We start from the raw sequence: 21431 nt of genomic DNA, 5'->3' as shown, positions 1-21431 counted from the left end.
CAGAGCTGAGACTAGAACCCAGGTCTCCTAACTTCCAGAGCGATGCTCCTTCTCCTAGGCCGCACTCATTCATTCAATCGTATTTATTGAGCGCTTACTGTGTGCACAGCACTGTACTAAGCGCTTGGGAAGTCCAAGTTGGCAACACATAGAGATGGTCCCTACGCAACAGCGGGCTCATGGTCTAGAAGGGGGAGACAGACAACAAAACAAAACATATTCACAAAATAAAATAAATAGAATAAATATGTACAAGTAAAATAAATAAATAAATAAATAAATAGAGTAATAAATATGTACAAACATAGATACATATATACAAGTGCTGTGGGGAGGGGAAGGAAGTAAATGTCCCTAAGCGGCAACTTAGGTGCTCAGATCTTGTTTGGAGGGTTGTCCTGCAGAGGCAGGAGGCTTCTTTGAAACTCTAATAATAATTGCGGTATTTGTTAAGCACTTACTATGTGCCAGGCACTGTACTGGAGCTGGGGGGAAATACAAACAGATCTGACTCGACACAGTCCCTGTCCCACATGGGGCTCACAGTCTTCATCCCCATTTTACAGATGAGGGAACTGAGGCCCAGAGAAGTGAAGTGACTTGCCCAAGGTCTACCCAGCGAACATGGACTGTATCCAACCTGATTAGCTTGAATCTCTCCCAGTGTTAAGTACATAGTAAGCGCTTAACCAATAGCTCATTGGAAAGAGCACGGGCTTTGGAGTCAGAGGTCATGGGTTCAAATCCCGGCTCTGCTAATTGTCAGCTGTGTGACTTTGGGCAAGTCACTTAACTTCTCTGGGCCTCAGTTACCTCCATCTGCAAAATAGGGATTAAGACTGTGAGCCCCAAGTGGGACAACCTGATCACCTTGTATCCTCCCCGGCGCTTAGAACAGTGCTTTGCACATAGTAAGCGCTTAACAAATGCCGTCATTATTACCATAAAAACAAACTACCAAACAAAAAACAGAGTTTGGCATCGCCATTGCTGCAGGGTCCAATAGGTATCTTCCTTGTGTAAGTGACAATAATGATGGCATTTGTTAAGCGCTTACCATGTGCAAAGCACTGTTCTAAGTGCTGGGGGAGATACAAGGCGATCAGGTGGTCCCTCGGGGGGCTCAACGTCCTAATCCCCATTTTACAGATGAGGGAACTGAGGCACAGAGAAGTGAAGCGACTTGCCCAAATTCACCCAGCTGACAAGTGGCAGAGCTGGGATTTGAACCCGTGACCTCTGACTCCAAAGCCTGGGCTCCCGGGCAGGTCGGTTTTAACTTGATTAAACCTGGGCTCCTTTACGACAGCAGCCACGGGGGCACTGGGCAGACCAGAGAGGTTCCACGGGAATCAATCAATCAATCAATCAATCAATCGTATTTATTGAGCGCTTACTGTGTGCAGAGCACTGTATTTAGCGCTTGGGAAGTACAAGTTGGCAACATATAGAGACGGTCCCTACCCAACAGTGGGCTCACAGTCTAGAAGGGAAATGCATGGAGGTGGGGAAGCGGTGTGGCCTAGCGGAGAGAGCACAGATCTGGGAGACAGAGGATTCTGTGTTCTCATCCCAGCTCCACCACTTCCAACTTATACTTCCCAAGCGCTTAGTACAGTGCTCTGCACACAGGAAGCGCTCAATAAATATGATTGACTGATTGTCTGCTGTGGGAACTTGGGCAAGTCGCTTCCCTTCTCTGGGCCTCAGTTCCCTCATCTGGAAAATGGGGATGAAGACTCTGAGCCCCACATGGGACGGGGATGGTGTCCAACCCGATTTGCTTGGATCCACCCCAGTGCTTACTACAGTGCTTGGCACGTGGTAAACGCTTAGCAGATACCATCACTAGGCCACGCCTGTATCCACCCTAGTGCTTACTACAGTGCTTGGCACGTGGTAAATGCTTAGCAGATACCATCACTAGGCCACGCTTGTATCCACCCAAGTGCTTACTACAGTGCTTGGCACGTGGTAAATGCTTAGCAGATACCATCACTAGGCCACACTTGTATCCACTCTAGTGCTTACGACAGTGCTTGGCACATGGTAAACGCTTAGAAGATACCATCCCTAGGCCACGCTTGTATCCACCGTAGTGCTTACTACAGTGCTTGGCACGTGGTAAATGCTTAGAAGATACCATCACTAGACCACGCTTGTATCCACCCTAGTGCTTACTACAGTGCTTGGTACGTGGTAAACGCTTAGCAGATACCATCACTAGGCCACGCTTGTATCCACCCTAGTGCTTACTACAGTGCTTGGCACATGGTAAACGCTTAGCAGATACCATCACTAGGCCACACCACTTTTCATGATGCCTGGGGCATCTCCCCTAGGGTGGCTGGAATTGGCGCCCAGCCACTGGGCTCTGGCCCCAGCCTCCACCCCACCCAAGCCCCCGGCCTCCTCAAAAATCTCCAGTGGTTACCAATCAACCTTCGAATCAGGCAAAAACTCCTCACTCTCAGCTTCAAGGCTGTCCATCACCTTGCCCCCTCCTACCTCACCTCCCTTCTCTCCTTCTCCAGCCCAGCCCGCACCCTCCGCTCCTCTGCCGCTAATCTCCTCACCGTTAGGCCTCATTCTCGCCTGTCCCACCATCGACCCCTGGCCCACGTCATCTCCCGGGCCCGGAATGCCCTCCCTCTGCCCATCCTCCAAGCTAGCTCTCTTCCTCCCTTCAAGGCCCTACTGAGAGCTCACCTCCTCCAGGAGGCCTTCCCAGACTCAACCCCTTCCTTGCTCTCCCCCCATCCCCCTCTCCACCCCCACATCTTACCTCCTTCCCTTCCCCACAGCACCTGTATATATGTATATATGTTTGTACATATTTATTACTCTATTAATTTATTTTACTTGTACATATCTATTCTATTTATTTTATTTTGTTAGTATGTTTGGTTTTGTTCTCTGTCTCCCCCTTTTAGACTGTGAACCCACTGTTGGGTAGGGACTGTCTCTATTTGTTGCCAACTTGTACTTCCCAAGCGCTTAGTCCAGTGCTCTGCACACAGTAAGCGCTCAATAAATACGATCGATTGATTGATTGGCAGGGCAGCACCCCCAGACCGAGGGCTATTTGGGGCAAGGCACCCCACTCCAGATGGCCTTTAACCTCCTCACCCCAACCCCACCCACTGGTTCACATGGCCTGCCAGGAACCGAAGCAGAAGTGTGGGCTGCGGGGAGGAAGGGGAGGGGAGGAAGGGGAAGGGTGGACGGAATTCCCCTTCTTGGCCCTGGGCCACAATGGGCTCCTTGACACTGACTGATGAACCCGGTTTCTCTCGCCGGGCTCGCCTGGGGACTACTGCTTTGCTGCTGAGCCGGGTTAGCTCACTGTGGGTAGCGAATGTGCCTGCCGTTATATAATAATAATAATATTCAAGACTGTGAGCCCGCTGTTGGGTAGGGACCGTCTCTATATGTTGCCAACTTGGACTTCCCAAGCGCTTAATCCAGTGCTCTGCATACAGTAAGCGCTCAATAAATACGATTGAATGCAGAAGGCCTTCCCAGACTGAGCCCCCTCCTTCCTCTCCCCCTCGTCCCCCTCTTTCCCTTCCCCACAGCACCTGTATATATGTATATATGTTTGTACATATTTATTACTCTATTTATTTATTTATTTTACTTGTACATATCTATTCTATTTATTTTATTTTGTTAATATGTTTGGTTTTGTTCTCTGTCTCCCCCTTCTAGACTGTGAGCCCACTGTTTGGGTAGGGACCGTCTCTATATGTTGCCAACTTGTACTTCCCAAGCGCTTAGTACAGTGCCCTGCACACAGTAAGTGCTCAATAAATACAATTGATTGATTGATTGAATAATAAGAATAACAATAATGATGGTGTTTATTAAGTGCTTACTATGTGCAGAGCACTGTTTTAAGCGCTGGGGAGATTACAAGGTGATCAGGTTGTCCCACGGAGGGCTCACAGTCAATCTCCATTTTCCAGATAAGGTAACTGAGGCGCAGAGAGGTGAAGTGACTTGCCCAAAGTCACACAGCTGACAGTTGGCGGAGCCGGGGTTTGAACCCATGACCACTGACTCCAAAGCCCGGGCTCTTTCCACTGAGCCACGTTGTATATTGTCTACTTGTCTGCTGTGCGACCTTGGGCAAATCATTTCTCTGGGCCTCAGTTACCTCATCTGCAAAATGGGGATTGAGAGAGTGAGCCCCCTGTGGGACAGGGACTGTGTCCAACCCTATTTTCTTATATCCACCCCAGTGCTTAGTACAGTGCTTGACACAGAGTAAGCCCTTAACAAATACCATTGTCCTCTCTCAAGCACCTAGTACAGTGCTCTGCACACAGTGAGCACCCAATAAATATGACTGACTGACGGGAGAATGAAGGGGGCCGGATTTAGTCGGGGTGGGGGGGGGGCAGTCTCAACCCTGTACCTCATTCTCGCCTGTCCCGCCGCCGACCCCCAGCCCATGTCATCCCCCTGGCCTGGAATGCCCACCCTCCACACATCCGCCAAACTAGCTCTCTTCCTCCCTTCAAAGCCCTACTGAGTGCTCACCTCCTCCAGGAGGCCTTCCCACACTCATCCCCCTTTTTCCTCTCCTCCTCCCCAGCCCCCTCTGCCCTACTTCCTTCCCCTCCCCTCAGCCCCTGTATATATATTTGCGCAGATTCATTACTCTATTTATTTCACTTGTACATATTTATTTTGTTAATGATGTGCATCTAGCTTTAATTCCATTTGTTCTGACGATTTTGACACCCGTCTACGTGTTTTGTTTTGTTGTCCGTCTCCCCCTTCTAGACTGTGAGCCCGTTGTTGGGTAGGGACCGTCTCTAGATGTTGCCGACTTAAGCACTTGGTACAGTGCTCTGCACACAGTAAGCGCTCAATAAATACGATTGAATGAATGAATGGGTGAACCCACAGCAGGCACTCAATCAGTAATGCTGATTGATGGGTCAATCGATGGATTGATAGATAACCATCTCTTAAGATTAATCCTGGAACAAACCCGTGACCAAGCTCAGGATGTAGAATGTAGTGGACTGCATCATGACCCAGAGTGGGGGTGTGGGGGAACACTCCCCCTCCCCGCCCCCTTCCTATGCACTTTGGGCAGCCCCCTGCTCCCAATCCCTTCTGGTTATTTTCAAATAACCAGAACAGTGCAGTACAGTACTGTACTTAGTACACTGCTCTGCACACAGTAAGCGCTCAATAAATACAATTGATTGATTGATTGATTGATTGAATGGGGCGGGGAATGGCATAGGTTTAGCCATTTATTCACGCGTTCATTCATTCAGTTGCATTTATTCATTCATTCAATTGTATTTATTGAACGTTTACTGTGTGCAGAGCACTGTACTAAGCTCTTGGAAAGTACAATTTGGCAACAGAGATGATCCCTACCCGACAACGGTGTCCGCCCTACCCGACCTGGCTCAATCTGGCCCCCTTCAATCTCCAGTCAGTCAGTATTATTTATTGAGTGCTTACTGTGTGCAGGACACCGTACTAAGCACTTGGGAGTGTACTGTATCACAATAAACAGGTGCATTCCCTGCCCACAACAAGCTTACAGGCTAGAGGGGGAGACAGACATTATATATAAATAAATAAATTACAGACGTGGACGTAAGCGCTGTGGGGCTCATCTCTAGACTGTGAGCTCGTTGTGGGCAGGGAATGTGTCAGTTGTAGTACAGTACTCTCCCAAATGCTTAGTAGAGTGCTTTGCACACAGTAAGCACTCAATAAATGCGATTGAATGAATGAATGAATGGGACTGGGAGGGGGGATGAATAAAGGGAGCAGGTCAGGGCGATGCAGAAGGGAGTGAGAGAAGAAGAAAAGAGGGCTTAGTCAAAGAAGGCCTCTTGGAGGAGATGGGCCTTCAGTAAGGCTTTGAAGTGAGGGAGAGTCATTCTCTTTTGGATATGAGAAGCAGCATGGCCCAGTGGAAAGAGCCCGGGCTTTGGAGTCAGAGGTCATGGGTTCAAATCCCGGCTCCACCACTTGTCAGCTGTGTGACTTTGGGCAAGTCACTTAATCAATCAATCAATCGTATTTATTGAGCACTTACTGTGTGCACAGCACTGTACCTAGCGCTTGGGAAGTACAAGTCGGCAACATATAGAGACAGTCCCTACTCAACAGTGGGCTCACAGTCTAAAAGGGGGAGACAGAGAACAAAACCAAACATACTAACAAAATAAAATAAATAGAATAGATATGTACAAGCAAAATAAATAAATAAATAAATAGAATAAAATATATGTACAAGCATATATACATATATACAGGTGCAGTGGGGAAGGGAAGGAGGTAAGATGGGGGGGATTCCCTCACCTGTAAAAATGGGGATGAAAACTGTGAGCCCCTCGTGGGACAACCTGATCACCTTGTAACCTCCCCAGTGCTTAGAACAGTGCTTTGCACATAGTAAGTGCTTAATAAATGCAATTATTATTATTATTATTATTATTATTATTATGAGGAGGAGGAGGAGGAGGAGGCCAGATAGCTGAGATTGAGGTACAGTAAGTAAGTTGGCATTAGAGCAGCAAAGTGTGTGGGCTGGGTTGTAATAGGAGACCAGTGAAGTGAGGTAGGAGAGGGCAAGGAGATTGCTTTGAAGCCTATGGTGAGGAGTTTTTGTTTGATGCGGAGGTGGATGGGCAACCACTGGAGTTTCTTGAAGAGTGCGGAGGCGTGGCCTGAACGTTTTTATAGGAAAATGATCTGGGCCCAGTTCCAGAACTGGGGCCATCAGTAGTCGTAACAATAATAATTATCCACTAGACCACTCTGCTTCACATTCATGCTGCTTGTCTTTCTTGCCCACTCCATTCCCTGGGGTCTCACAAGAGAAACACTTTCTGGGACCGTCATGCCAATCAGGATGCTTTTGATACCAGATGAAAATCCAGGATTCTGGGGGCCCCTGCTCCCCCGGGTTCAGGTCTCCTCACTCCTCATTATAATTTCTCTGGAAGCAGCAGTAGCAGCTCAGAAGCAGCCCGAGCTAGGCCAAGCGCGAAACTGAGCTGATGAGGGGAAAATCCTCCTCCCCAGGATCCGGAGGAGTGTGAGGGCCATTAGTGAAGCGGAAGAGAAGCAGCATGGCTAAGTGAATAGAGCACAGGCCTTGGTAGTCAGAAGCCCTGGGTTCTAGAGAAGCAGCATGGCTCAGTGGAAAAAGCCCGGACTTTGGAGTACAGTGCTCTGCACATAGTAAGCGCTCAATAAATACGATTGATTGATGATGGAGTCAGAGGTCATGGGTTCAAATCCCGGCTCTGTCAATTGTCAGCTATGTGACTTTGGGCAAGTCACAACTTCTCTGGGCCTCAGTTACCTCATCTGTAAAATGAGGATTAAAACTGTGAGCCCCCCGTGGGACAACCCGATCACCTTGTAACCTCCCCAGTGCTTAGAATAGTGCTTTGCACATAGCAAGTGCTTAATAAATGCCATTATTATTATTATTATTATTCTAGTCCCAACTCTGCCACTTGCCTGCTGTGTGACCTCGGGAAAGTCACTTCACTTCTCTGGGCCTCAGTTACCTCACCTGTAAAAAATGGGGATTAAGACGGTGAGCTCCATGTGGGGCAGGGACTGTGTCCAATCTGACTAGCTTGGATCTACTCCACTGCTTAGAAGTGTCTGGCACACAGTAAGCACTTAACAAATGCCACAGTCACTATTATTATTATTGGGGCAGCCAGGTGTTTTTTGGCTAACATAATCACACATCTTTCCTGCCCTCATGCTCTGCCCCTGACTCCCTCCGTGGTCTTGGAGGTGGACAGGGTCACCAGCCAGTGCAGTAGAAGCCCAGAGAATACTAATAATAATGATAATTATGGTGCTTATTAAGCGCTTACTATGTGCCAAGCACTGTTCTAAGCACTGAAATAGATACAAGTCAATCAGGTTGGACCCAGTCGCTGTCTCACGCGAGGCTCACACTCTTCATCCCCATTTTTACAGATGGGGGAACAGAGAAGTGAAATGACTGGCCCAAGGTCACAGAGCAGACAAGTGGCAGAGCCGGGATTAGAACACAGGTCCTGCTGACTCTCAGGCCCATGCTCTAACCACTAGGCAATGCTGCTTCCCTTTAGAGTGTGAGTCCCGTGTGGGACAGGGACTTTGTCTGATCTGCTTATATTTTAACTACCCCTGTATTTAGCACAGTGTTTGGTACACAGTGAGTGCTTAACAAACACCTCGGTGATCATTATTATTTTTGCCGCTGTTGTTATCAGCAACGGGAGGGCTCTGGGTGAGCAGGGAGATGGATCCCGAGGGGCAACAATTGGAAATATTAATTTAGGCAAAAGTGGCACCAGGCTGGGGCTCGATTCCCCGGGGGATGGTATAATGGGGAGGCAGAGAAGGGAGGCAGTTGAGGACTTGGCCTCCCTCTCTCCCCCACTACTATTCATGCTCTGAAGTCCAGCCCACCTCCTCCTCTCTTGATACAACCTTTCTTCCACCCATGGCACAACATCCCCCTACCCTCTCCTATCCCTGATGCAACTTCCCCTCTTGCCACGACTCCATCTCTGCCTCTCTGTGACCCAACCCCTCTCAGCTCCCCCTCCTCCTCCTCCTTGCTCCTCATTTCTGACTGGAGGGGCCGCATCCTGGGATGTCAGGAACAACCTGGAGCTGTGGCAGGGGTTGGGATCCTGAGCCCACCGTTCATTTCTTCATTTAGTCACATTTACTGAGCGCTTACTGTGTGCAAAGCGCCGTCGCCGCTGCTGATGCCACCCACGGGCATGGGTTCCAGCTGGGTTCACCTCCATGATGCCGCTGCCTCCCTCAAGGAATCTCCTCGCTTGCAGCAAGGTCCGGGGCTCAGAGTCTCCACCCCCATTTCACAGATCAGGGAACTGAGGCCCAGAGAAGTGAGGTGACCTACTCAAGGTCACACAGCGGACGTGTGGTAAAAATGGGTAAAATGGGGATTAAGACTATGAGCCCCATATGGGACGGACACTGCGTCCAACCTGACTAGCTTGCGTCCAGCTCTTGGAAGAGTGCTTGGTATGCAGTGGCGTTTAACGAATCCCATCATCGTCCTTAGTACTATAGTAAGCGCTTAATAGGTGCCGCAATTCCTATTTTGATCTTGGATTCTACAACGCCAGCTCGGAAGTCTCTGTGGAAAAGTTGCAAGACGGAAAGAGAAATGAACAGGGAGAAAGTGGCAGAGTCAGGATTCAAACCCAGGTCTTCTGACTCCTTGGCTTCTGCTCTTTCCACTAGACTACGCTGCTTCAAGGGGACAGGAGGAACTTCCCCCTTCAAGGGGCAGGAACTGAACCTTTCAGGGCAAAGCCCCCACCACTGGGCCTTCTTGGGCTAGGGGGTGTCGGAGCTTAAGGGGAGGGGGCAGGATTTGGGAGAGGGGGCAAATTCATTCATTCATTCAATCATATTTATTGAGCGCTTACTGTGTGCAGAGCACTGTACTAAGCACTTGGGAAGTACAAATCGGCAACAGATAGAGACGGCCCCTACCCAAAGACGAGCTCACAGTCTAGAAGGGGGAGACAGACAACAAAACAAAACAAGTAGACAGGCCTCAACACCATCATAATAAATAGAATTATAGCTATATACACACAGCGTGGCTCAGTGGAAAGAGCCCGGGCTTGGGTCACGGGTTCGAATCCCAGCTCCACCACATGTCTGCTGTGTGTTCTTGGGCAAGTCACTTAACTTCTCAGCCTCAGTTCCCTCACCTGTAAAATGGGAATTAAGACTGTGAGCCCCACATGGGACAACCTGATCACCTTGTATCCCCCCGGCGCTGAGAACGGTGCTTTGCACAGAGTAAGAGCTTAACAAATGCCACTATTATTATTATTAGTAATAAAATAGAGTGATAAATATACAAAAGTGTTGTGGGGAGGGGAAGGGGGGAGGGCAGATGTGGAGCGGCCCGTAAGGGAGGAGAGAGGAAGCTGTCGGGATGGTGATGTCTGCCTCCCCCTCTAGACTGTACGCTCGTTGTGGGCAGGGAAGGTGTCTTTTTATTGTTCTGTTGTCCTCTCCCAAGCGCTTAGTACAGTGCACTGCACACAGTAAGCGCTCAATTCTATTTATTTTATTTTGTTAGTATGTTTGGTTTTGTTCTCTGTCTCCCCCTTTTAGACTGTGAGCCCACTGTTGGGTAGGGACCGTCTCTATATGTTGCCAATTTGTACTTCCCAAGCGCTTAGTACAGTGCTCTGCACATAGTAAGCTCTCAATAAATACGATTGATGATGATGATGACTGACTGATTTGAGGAGGAGGTGAGGAGGAAGAGCGACAGCGGCAAAGGAAACCTGGCTGCCACTCCTGGATCCACCACCAGGTGGCACCAGAGCCATTTATTCATTCATTCATTCCATCGTATTTATTGAGCGCTTACTGTGTGCAGAGCACTGTACTAAGCGCTTGGGAAGTCCAAGTCGGCAACATCTAGAGACGGTCCCTACCCAACAACGGGAACACAGTCTAAAAGGGGGAGACAGACGATAAAACAAAACCTGTAGACGGGTGTCAAAATCGTTAGAACAAATAGAATGATAGCTATATGCACATCATTAACAAAATAAATAGAATAGTGAATATGTACAAGTAAAATAAATAGAGTAATAAATCTGTACAAATATTAGAGACGGTCCCTACCCAACAACGGGAACACAGTCTAGAAGGGGGAGACAGACGATAAAACAAAGCATGTAGACAGGTGTCAAAATCGTTAGAACAAATAGAATGATAGCTATATGCACATCATGAACAAAATAAATAGAATAGTGAATATGTACAAGTAAAATAAATAGAGTAATAAACCTGTACAAATATATATATACAAGTGCTGTGGGGAGGGGAAGGAGGGCAAAGGGGGAGGGGGAGGAGGAGGGGAAAAAGGGGGCTCAGTTTGGGAAGGCCTCTTGGAGGAGGTGAGCTCTCAGCAGAGCTTTGAAGAGAGGAAGAGAGTTAGTTTGGTGGATGTGTGGAAGGAGGGCATTCCGGGCCAGAGGTAGGATGTGGGCCAGGGGTCGACGGCGGGATAGGTGAGAACAAGGCACAGTGAGGAGGTTAGTGGTGGCAGAGGAGCGGAGGGTGCGGGCTGAGCTGGAGAAGGAGAGGAGGGAGGTGAGGTAGGAGGGGGCGAGGTGATGGACAGCCTTGAAGCCGAGAGTGAGGAGTTTTTGCCTGATTCGAAGGTTGATAGGCGACCACTGGTGATTTTTGAGGAGGGGAGTGAAAGGAGAGGAGTCTAACCTTTTGGAGGAAGGGGAATGGATGATATGACTTCACATGGGCCCAAAGGTATTTCTTTCAGTAGATGGAGAACCAGGTCCAGCCGGGTGGCAGGGGGAAGGGCACTGTCTGGCCTGTGCTGGGCAGGAGAGGTGGGAGTGGGGGTGCTGTAGGTCCTTTAATAATGATAATAATAATAATGATAGCATTTATTAAGTGCTTACTATGTGCAAAGCACTGTTCTAAGCGCTGGGGAGGTTAACAAGGTGATTAGGGTGTCCCACGGGGGGCTCACAGTCTTCATCCCCATTTTACAGATGAGGCAACTGAGGCCCAGATAAGGTAAGTGACTTGCCCAAAGTCACACAGCTGATAAGTGGTGGAGCCGGGATTTGAACCCATGACCTCTGACTCCAAAGCCCAGGCTCTTTCCACTGAGCCACGCTGCTTCTCACTGAGCCACGCTGCTTCTCACTTTGGGTTTCACTGAGGACCCCTGCCCCCCACCCCTCCCTGGCACCACCTGGCACTTCCTGGCTCAGGCCTGCAGGAGGTGAGGACTCTGCATTCTCCTGAAACGTGCCTGAGGCAGCAGGAGGGCAGCCCAGATATGGTATCTGAGCCCCAGAGAGTGGAATAGACACAGGAGGCTGCATCCTGGCCCAGAGACGCCCGGAGGGCCTCTGGGAGGGGCAGAGGGCCGGATCAGCTGCATCTTCCATAGAAGCAGAGACTCTGGGATCCAACCTGCTCTCCGGAGGTCATCCCGTCCAACCCCCTGCCCCAATCACCTTTCCCTTAGCCATTTCCGGAACCTCAGCCTCCAGCCTGATGCTTCTGATTGGGGAGCTGATCGACCAGCCCCACCTCTCCCGTGGGTTCCCCCTCAGCCTTTGCTTCCCCTCAGCTCCTCTGGCCTTTCCTCCTGCTGCCTCAGATCCTGCTGTCCCCATCCCTCTCCTCCGACCTTCCATCTCCTGCCTGACGTCTGGAGCTGAGGATAGGTGTGGCTCCACTGTTTGAAGAGTGATGAATGGGTCAAGTCCTATAGCTGTGTCATTCGGTCCCTGTGTCACCACATGCCTGCGCCAACCAGTGTCTGTGTCCTCCCCATTTCTGTGTCCCCTGGGGCCTGCGTGACCCCACGCCTATGTCCCTCTCTCTGTGTCCCCCCTTTTCTACATCACCCCATGCCTGTCACCCCATTCCCATTCAACTCCAACTCTCCCCTGGACCCCCTCCAATCTGGTTTCCATCCCCCACATTCCACCAAAACTACCCTCTCAAAGGTCACCGATGAGCTCCTGCTTGCCAAAACCAACAGCTCCTACTCTATCCTAATCCTCCTCGACCTCTCAGCTGCCTTCGACACTGTGGACCACCCCCTTCTCCTCAACACGCTATCCAACCTTGGCTTCACAGACTCCGTCCTTTCCTGGTTCTCCTCATCTCTCTAGCCATTCATTCTCAGTCTCCTTTGCAGGCTCCTCCTCCCCCTCCCATCCCCTTACTGTAGGGGTTCCTTAAGGGTCAGTTTTTGATCCCCTTCTGTTCTCTATCTACACTCACTCCCTCGGTGAACTCATTTGCTCCCACGGCTTCAACTATCATCTCTACACTGATGACACCCAAATCTACATCTCTGCCTCTGCTCTCTCTCCCTCCTTTCAGGCTCCCGTCTTCTCATGCCTTCAGGACATCTCCATCTGGATGTCTGCCTGCCATCTAAAATACAATATGTCCAAGACTGAACTCCTTATCTTCCCTCCCAAACCCTGTCCTCTCCCTGACTTTCCTGTCACTGTAGACAGCACTGCCATCTTTCCCATTCACAAGCCCACAACCTTGGTGTCATCCTCGACTCCGCTCTCTCATTCACTCCACACATCCAATCCGTCACCAAAACCTGACTGTCTCACCTCCACAACATCGCCAAGATCTGCCCTTTCCTCTCCATTCAAACTGCTACCTTGCTGGTTCAATCTCTCATCTTATCCCGACTGGATTACTGCATCAGCCTCCTCACTGATCTCCCATCCTCCTCTCTCCCCACTTCAGTCTATACCCGACTTTGCTGCCCGGATTATCTCTGTGGGACAGGGCCTGTGTCCAACCCTACGAGCTCGTATCTACCCCAGGACTTAGAACAGTGCTTGACACATAGTAAGTGCCATCATTGTTATTATTATTAGACTGGACAGGGCTCAGAGAGGTCATCCTAGTCATCCCCCTTCCTCCTTGCAGATTCTCCCGAACCCAGACTTCACGGGGCGGTGGGGGGGGTGGTTACCCCTACATCTGGTTCCTGCTGACCCTCCTCCCCTCTCTTCCCTAGAGCCAGATCTGCTGCAGTGTGTCTTCCCCTTCGTCTATCAGAAAACGCTGCGCTTCTCCTGCGTCCTCAGCCCCACGCTGGAGAAGTGGTGTGCCACAACTATCAACTACGACTGGGACCAGAAGTGGAAAACATGTGGGCCGAACGGTAAAAAAAGAAAAAAAATAGCATTTGTTAAGTGCTTACTATGTGCCAGGCACTGTACTAAGCCCTGGAATGGATCCAAGCAAATCAGGTTGGACGCAGTCCCCTTCCCATGTGGGCTCACAGTCTCAATCCCCATTTTACAGATGAAGGAACTGAGGCACAGAGAAGTGAAGTGACTTGCTCAAAGTCACACAGCAAAGGATGGAGTCGGGATTAGAACCCATGGCCCTCTGATTCCCAGGACTGTGCTCTAATCACTACGCCATGCTGCATCCCTGTAAGCTGGGAGGGGGAGCGTGGGGGGGGGGGGGGAGCTGCTCTGTGGAGTTTTGGGGGAATTTTCAGAGCGGTCCTTGGTCCTCCCCCCAAGAAGGTCCTCGGACAGGGCAGCAACCCTAGAAATCAGAAGACCTGGTCCCCGTTCTGCTCCTTGCCTGCTGTGTGACCGTGGGCAAATCACTTCACATCTCTGTGCCTCAGTTTCCTCACCTGTCACAAATGGGGATGCGATATCTGTTCTTCCTCCCCCTTAAACTGTGAGCCTTGTTTGGGGCTGGGACTGTCCCCTCTCTGATGATCTTGTACCTGTCCTGGTGCTTAGTACAGTGCTTGGCACACTGAGCGCTTAACAAATACCCCAGGGAATAGTCATTCATTCATTCAGTTGCATTTATTGAGCACTTATTGGGTGCAGAGCACTGTAGTAAGCACTTAGGAATGTAAATATAGCAATAAACAGATAGATTCCCTGCCCACAATGAGGGAGAGACAGACATTAATATACACCACCTTTTAGTGTGGTCTAGTGGTTTGCACATAGTAAGTGCTTAATAAATGCCATTATTATTATTATTATTATTATTATTATTATAGAGCAGGGGTTTGGGAGTCAGAAAGACCTGGGTTCTAATCCCAACTCCGCCACATGTGACCTCAGGCAAGTCACTTCACTTCTCTGGGCCTCAGTTACCTCATCTGTAAAATGGGGATTATAATGTGAGTCCCATGTGGGACAGGGATTTTGTCCACCCTGATTACATCTACCCCAGCACTTAGTACAGTTCCTGACACATAGTAGGCGCTTAACAAATACCACCATCACTACCAGCGCTTAATACAGTGCTTGGCACATAGTAAGCACTTAACAGATAGTGGAAAGAGCCCGGGCTTTGGAGTCAGTGGTCATGGGTTCAAATCCTGGCTCCGCCACTTGTCAGCTGTGTGACTTTGGGCAAGTCACTTCACTTCTCTGGTCCTCAGTTCCCTCATCTGTAAAATGGGGATTAAGACTGTGAGCCCCCTGTGGGACAACCTGATCACCTTGTAACCTTCTCAGCACTTAGAACACTGCTTTGTGCATAGTAAGCGCTTAATAAATGCCATTATTATTATTATTATTATTATTATTATATTGAGGTCAGCCTGGGATCACTGACCATGGGCAAGTCAAGCTTCCTGGCTAAATGGAAGGGGGTCCCCAGAACTGACCTGAGGTGTCCCCACCCGCTCCCTGCTTCTCTCCAGACTCCCCACCCTGCATCTTCCCATTCATCTACAAGGGGAAATCTTACAACCGCTGCATTCGAGGAACCGTCTATTCCAACCAGATGTGGTGTGCCACCACCACCATATACGAAGAACACAAAGCGTGGAAATACTGCCAGACGCAAGGTGAGGGGGTCTGGGAGAGTGGGGCTCTCCGGGCTCCCTCAGTGGTCGGAGCGGGGTCGCTGTGGGCCCAGGACAGAGCAAACCACATGACCTTAGGGTCTGGGTTTGGGGAAAGAGCCTGGGCCTGGGAGTTGGAGGGATCTGGGTTCTAATCCCGGCTCCGCCACATGTTTGCTGTGTGACTTTGGACAAGTCACCTTGCTTCTCTGTGCCTCAGTTTCCTCATCTGTAAAATGGGGATTTAGATTGTGAGCCCCTTGTTGGACAGGGACTGAGTTTAATCCAATTTGCTTGTATCCACCCCAGCACTTAGTACAGTGCCTGGCACAGAGAAGCACTAAACAAATATCATTATTATTATTAGACTGTGAGCCCACTGTTGGGTAGGGACTGTCTCTATATGTTGCCAACTTGTACTTCCCAAGCGCGTAGTACAGTGCTCTGCACACAGTAAGCACTCAATAAATACAATTGAATGAATGGGAGAAGCAGCATGGCCTAGAGGAAAAAGCCTGGGCTTGAGAGTCAGAAGGACCTGGGTTCTAATCCCACCTCTGCCGCTTGTCTATTATGTGACCGTGGGCAAACCACTTAACCACTCTGTGCCTCAGTTCCCTCTTCTGTAAAATGGGGATTAAGACTGTGAGTCCATGGAGGACAGGGACTGTATCCAACCTGATCAGCTTCTATCTACCCCAGAGCTTAGAACAATGCTTGACACATAGCAAATGTTTAAGAATCAATCAATCAATCAATCAATCGTATTTATCGAGCGCTTACTGTGTGCAGAGCACTGTACTAAGCGCTTGGGAAGTACAAATTGGCAACATACAGAGACAGTCCCTACCCAACAGTGGGCTCACAGTCTAAAAAATACCACTATTATTATTATCATAAACTTAGGGTCTGGGGGTTGAGTTTAGGCATGAGGAAGAACTCCGGGCCTGAGCAGGGCAGAGGGAGGGATAGAGGAGCTGCCTCCATCTGCTGCCAGGAGGCAGGGGGATGGATGAGATGACCCCAGATTCTTCTGCCTTCACCCCTCCTCTCCCCCTCACCCTCCACAGTGTATGGCGGTAACTCCTTGGGTGCCAACTGCACCTTCCCGTCCACCTACCAGGGGAAGGAGATCTCGGGATGCCTCATAGGTGGACCGGGCCGCAACAACTACTGGTGTCCGACCACGGCCAACTTTGACCAGGACAAGCTGTGGAGCTACTGTTCTGAGACTGGTATGGACGCCACGTGCCCTCGTCCTAAGGCCAGAGCCTACACACCCTCCCCCGGGACCCAAAGGACTCTCTTCTGTCCCAGCCCCCACCCCCATCACTCCCATCTGCCCAGGCCTCGCCTCCCCCCTTGCCCCCTCCCCGGTCGGGGCACTCCGGCCCCCTCATTTTGGCCTCTCCTTTTCCCGAGCCGGGATGGGCCAATCCTCGGAAGTTTGCCCCGCTCCCCATGAACCTGTGGGAGGTCAGGCCTCAGATCCTTGTCCTGCCCCATACACCTGTGGTGAATCAGTGCTCAGACCCTCGAGCCCGTCCCCCAACCGCCCCCTCCCCTGCCCCAAACACACACAAACACAAAACCACAGAGCTGTGGTCAGCCCTCCGAATCCTACGCCCCTCACCATGGTCTCTTCCCTTTCCCTCAGAGGTGGTGGGCCACACCTCAGGGCCGTTCTGCCGCTTCCCTTTCCTCTACCGCAACCAAGTGTACTACAGCTGCGCGGAGGAGGGGGACTCTAAGGGTCGGCCCTGGTGCTCTACCACGCACAACTACGACAAAGACAAAAAGTGGGTCTATTGCCCCAAGGCCCTGGCCACCCCCGCCAACCCTGCCCCCTCTCCTTCAGAAGACTGAGGCCCACGCTGGCTGGGGGAAGACCTCAAGAATCACCCAGCCTGGAGGCAGGAGAATGGCCAAGGTGACCTTTCAGGCCCACCCCCACCCCCATTCCCACCGCTATTTAGAGAAGGAAGGAGAAGGAAGGAGCCATTTTCCATCCACTCCATCCATGCGGAGTCTGTTTTCCTCATGGGTTCCACCCCCCAGCCCCCACTCTCAACTCCTATCCTATCTCCCCCTTTTAGACTGTGAGCCCACTGTCGGGTAGGGACTGTCTCTATTTGTTGCCAATTTGTACTTCCCAAGCGCTTAGTACAGTGCTCTGCACATAGTAAGCGCTCAATAAATACGATTGATGATGATGATGATCTCCCAACTCCTCCAGACCCCAGCTCTTTGCCAGAGAGAGGGCCCCAGCCCACCTTCCCCGGGGGAGGGAAGATTATTATTATTGTGGTGTTTGTTAAGCGCTTACTATGTGTCAAGCACTGTTCTAAGCGCTGGGATAGGTGCAGAAGTTAATCAGGTTGAACACAATCCCTGTCCCGCATGGGGCTCACTGCCTAAGTAGGAGGGGCCGGGGGACCAGTAGTAAGAAGCAGCGTGGCTCAGTGGAAAGAGTGTGGGCTTTGGAGACAGAGGTCATGGGTTCAAATCCCGGCTCCGCCAATTGTCAGCTGTGTGACTTTGGCCAAGTCACTTCACTTCTCTGGGCCTCAGTTCCCTCATCTGTAAAATGGGGATTAAGGCTGTGAGTCCCCCGTGGGACAACCTGATCACCTTGTAACCTCCCCAGTGCTTAGAACAGTGCTTTGCACATAGTAAGCGCTTAATAAATGCCATTGTTATTATTATTATCTTTTAATCCTGGCTGAGGGTCACCTCGGGATCTAGCCCCGGTTGGGGTCTCAGAGCCGGCCCCCCTTTCCCCTCCCCTCGATGGGGACCTCTTGTCCCAGGGACCAGAGCCTGTGTATTAAAAGCTCCCCCAGTTCCCACTGCACACGCTCCAAGCCCCAAACTCAAATGATCATCATCATCAATCGTATTTACTGAGCGCTTACTGTGCGCACAGCACTGTACTAAGCGCTTGGGAAGTACAAATTGGCAACATATATTGCCATATATGTATAATTGGCAACATATAAATTGGCAACAAATGATGAGACAGCCTGGGAGTTAGTACATTTGTGTTTGACAGGAGTAGGACCCATACACCGCCTTTCAGGAGTGGGAGGGGATGGGAATCAATCAGTCAATCAATCAATTGTATTTATTAAGCACTTACTGTGTGCAGAGCACTGTACTAAGTGTTTGGGAAGTACAAGTTGGCAACATATAGAGACGGTCCCTACCCAACAGTCCCTGGCAAAGTAAAAAAATAATAATAATGGTTGGTATTTGTTAAGTGCTTACTATGTGCCAGGCACTGTACTAAGCGCTGGGATCGATACAAGCAAATCGGGTTGGACCCAGCCCCTGTCCCTCTTGGGGCCCACAGTCTTAATCCCCATTTGACAGATGAGGTAGCTGGGGCACAGAGAAGTGAGGCAACTTGCCCAAGGTCACCCAGCAGACAAGTGGCGGAGCTGGGATTAGAACCCAGGTGCTTCTGATTCCCAGCCCCGGGATCTAGCCACCAGGCCATGCAAGGGGTGCGGATGCCCCCTAGCATGAAGAATGGGGCCATGGGGTCCTTACCCGCCCTAATGGCAGGATTGAGAGGGGAGACCCAATCCAGAGTGAGCACATCCCCACCCCACATCCCCGTCGGGAATCTCTGGAGGCCAGTTAACTCCCCTTTCCTCCAGCCAAAGCCCAACTCCCGGGGCCACCATCTTGCTGGGCAGCCAGAAAACTGAGATTTTGGAGCCCCCCCATCCTCTCCCCCTCCCCTTACACCGCCACCCCTCTGCCCTCTCTCCACTCCCACAGTTTTAACTTCAGGAGCTGCATTGGCTTCATCTCCTCGGGGCCCATCTCTGCCCTGCTGCTCCTCCCCCTTCATCTGTCGTCCTTCCTCTGGCAATAAAGCGTCTCTAAAGGGCGGATTTTAGCCATGTCGTGAAGGCAGAGCCGACAGGATTCGGAGCCAGACTGAAGATGTGGGTCGAATGAGAGAGATGAGCCGGTGATAACGCCAAGTTACGGCCTTCGGAGACAGAGGGATGGTGGTGCCGTCCACAGTGATGGAAAAGTCAAGGGGAGGACCAGGTTTGGGTGGGAAGATGAGGAGCTATGTTTCGAACGTGTTAAATTAGAGGTGATGGTGGGACATCCAGGTAGGGGTGTCCTGAAGGCAGGACGAAACGGGACATGGCAGAGGAGATAGATTCAGTTCTGGCTCCCCACGCTGACCCTCAACCCTCATGGCCAGGATGAGGAGGTGACGTGCACTAGCTTTGAACCCAAGATCACCCCCATGGCGTGGAGGGGGCGGGGGAAGGTGGGAGTCCCATCTTGGGTGAGGTGATGGAGTGGGAGGGGGAAAAATTATCACTGTTCCATGTCAGCCCAGGGATGGGGAGGGAGGATGGAAGCATCGGCCCTGTAAGATAATAATAATAATAATAGTATTTGTTAAGCACTTACCATGTGTTCTAAGAGCTGGGGTAGATAATAATAGCATTTGTTAAGTGCTTACTATGTGCAAAGCACTGTTCTAAGCGCTGTATATAATATAATCATGTTGGACATAATCCCTATCCCATATGGGGCTCCCAGGCTTAATCCCCATTTTACAGATGAGGTCATTGAGGTCCAGAGAAGTGAAGTGACTTGTCCAAAGTCACACAGCAGATGAGTGGCAGAGCCAGGACTAGAACCCTGGTCCTTCTGACCAGGTCTGGCCTCCATCCACTAGGCCATACTGCTTCTCATCGATTTTGTCTGATCTCATGCTGGTTTCTCTCACCTTCAGCCTCAGGGGCTGCTCCTCCCTGAGAACATGGGGAAAATGTGAGGTGTATCCGCCCCACAGGACGGGCCATGCCAACAACTGCCTCGGAACCAGCCTGGGGGGAATGTAAGGGAGGCAGTGTGGATTACGGGAAGCGTGTTGGGCTGGGAGGCAGGACACCCGGGTTCTAGCAATGGAAGGCCAGCCTGCAGTCATCCGGGCCGGCTCCCAGAACCCCTGGTGAGAGAGCGGCCCTGGCGCGGGCCAAGGCCTGGGGGGTGTCCCTGGCTGAGGAACCCCAAGGCCGTACACCATACCAGAAAGGCTCGGGCCAGGCAGACTTCCTGCAGGCCGGTCAGCAGGTCCACGCCGACCTCACCACCCCTTGAGGGCTGCGAACTTCTGAGCTGGACATCGAACCAGGCCTCACATCCGGGAGAGGCTGATCCCGCGTGGCTCGGGCAGTGCAGGAAGACCTACAGTGGTCCTCAAGCAGGCTCCAGGCATCGGGCCCCAGGGTGTCCGCCGCCCCCACCCAGGCCCTCCACGTCTCTCGGCCCTATCTCCCTACTTTGCCCCAGCTGAGCGAGCCCCATCAGAGCAGGTAGTAAGACCTGGTGGTGGGCCCCAGACTCATCCAATAGTAAGCTCCTTGAAAGCAGGGGGCTGCATCTTCTCCCAGACGCCCCTGACTTGACGCATAACTCTGCACCAGAGGTGCTCGATTTAAAAAGATAAAAACAGTGAGTTTCACAGCAGCTCAAATCCCACCCCAACTCCAAGCCCAAGCTTCAGCAGCAAACCAGCCCCAACCCTAACCCTGAACGTACCTTCCGCTCTAACCCTGTCCATCGGCCCTGGACCCTGTCCCCACCTGTAGGTCGCCCCCGGGTGAGGGAGGGGACGTGGAAAAGAGGCGTTCGCGGGTCGGGAGCTTTTCCAGGTGCAGGGGGGAAGAGGAGAGATGGAGCAAGACCCCCGGTTAGGAAGGGTCAGTGAAGCAGCATGGCTCAGCGGAAAGAGCCCGTGCTTTGGAGTCAGAGGTCATGGGTTCAAATCCCAGCTCTGCCAATTGCCAGCTGTGTGACTTTGGGCAAGTCACTTCACTTCTCTGTGCCTCAGTTACCTCATCGGTAACTATAGCGCTTAAAAAATATTATTATTATTATTATTATTATTATTATTATTCCATGGAGAGGTGCTGCCCCCTGGTGGCCAGTTGAGCAACAAACACCTGAGGACCCATTGGCCACCCAGCTCGCA

This window comes from Tachyglossus aculeatus, chromosome 26 (genome assembly GCF_015852505.1).
Source record: "Tachyglossus aculeatus isolate mTacAcu1 chromosome 26, mTacAcu1.pri, whole genome shotgun sequence".
NCBI lineage: Eukaryota > Metazoa > Chordata > Mammalia > Monotremata > Tachyglossidae > Tachyglossus > Tachyglossus aculeatus.
This window is presented reverse-complemented; position numbering follows the sequence as displayed.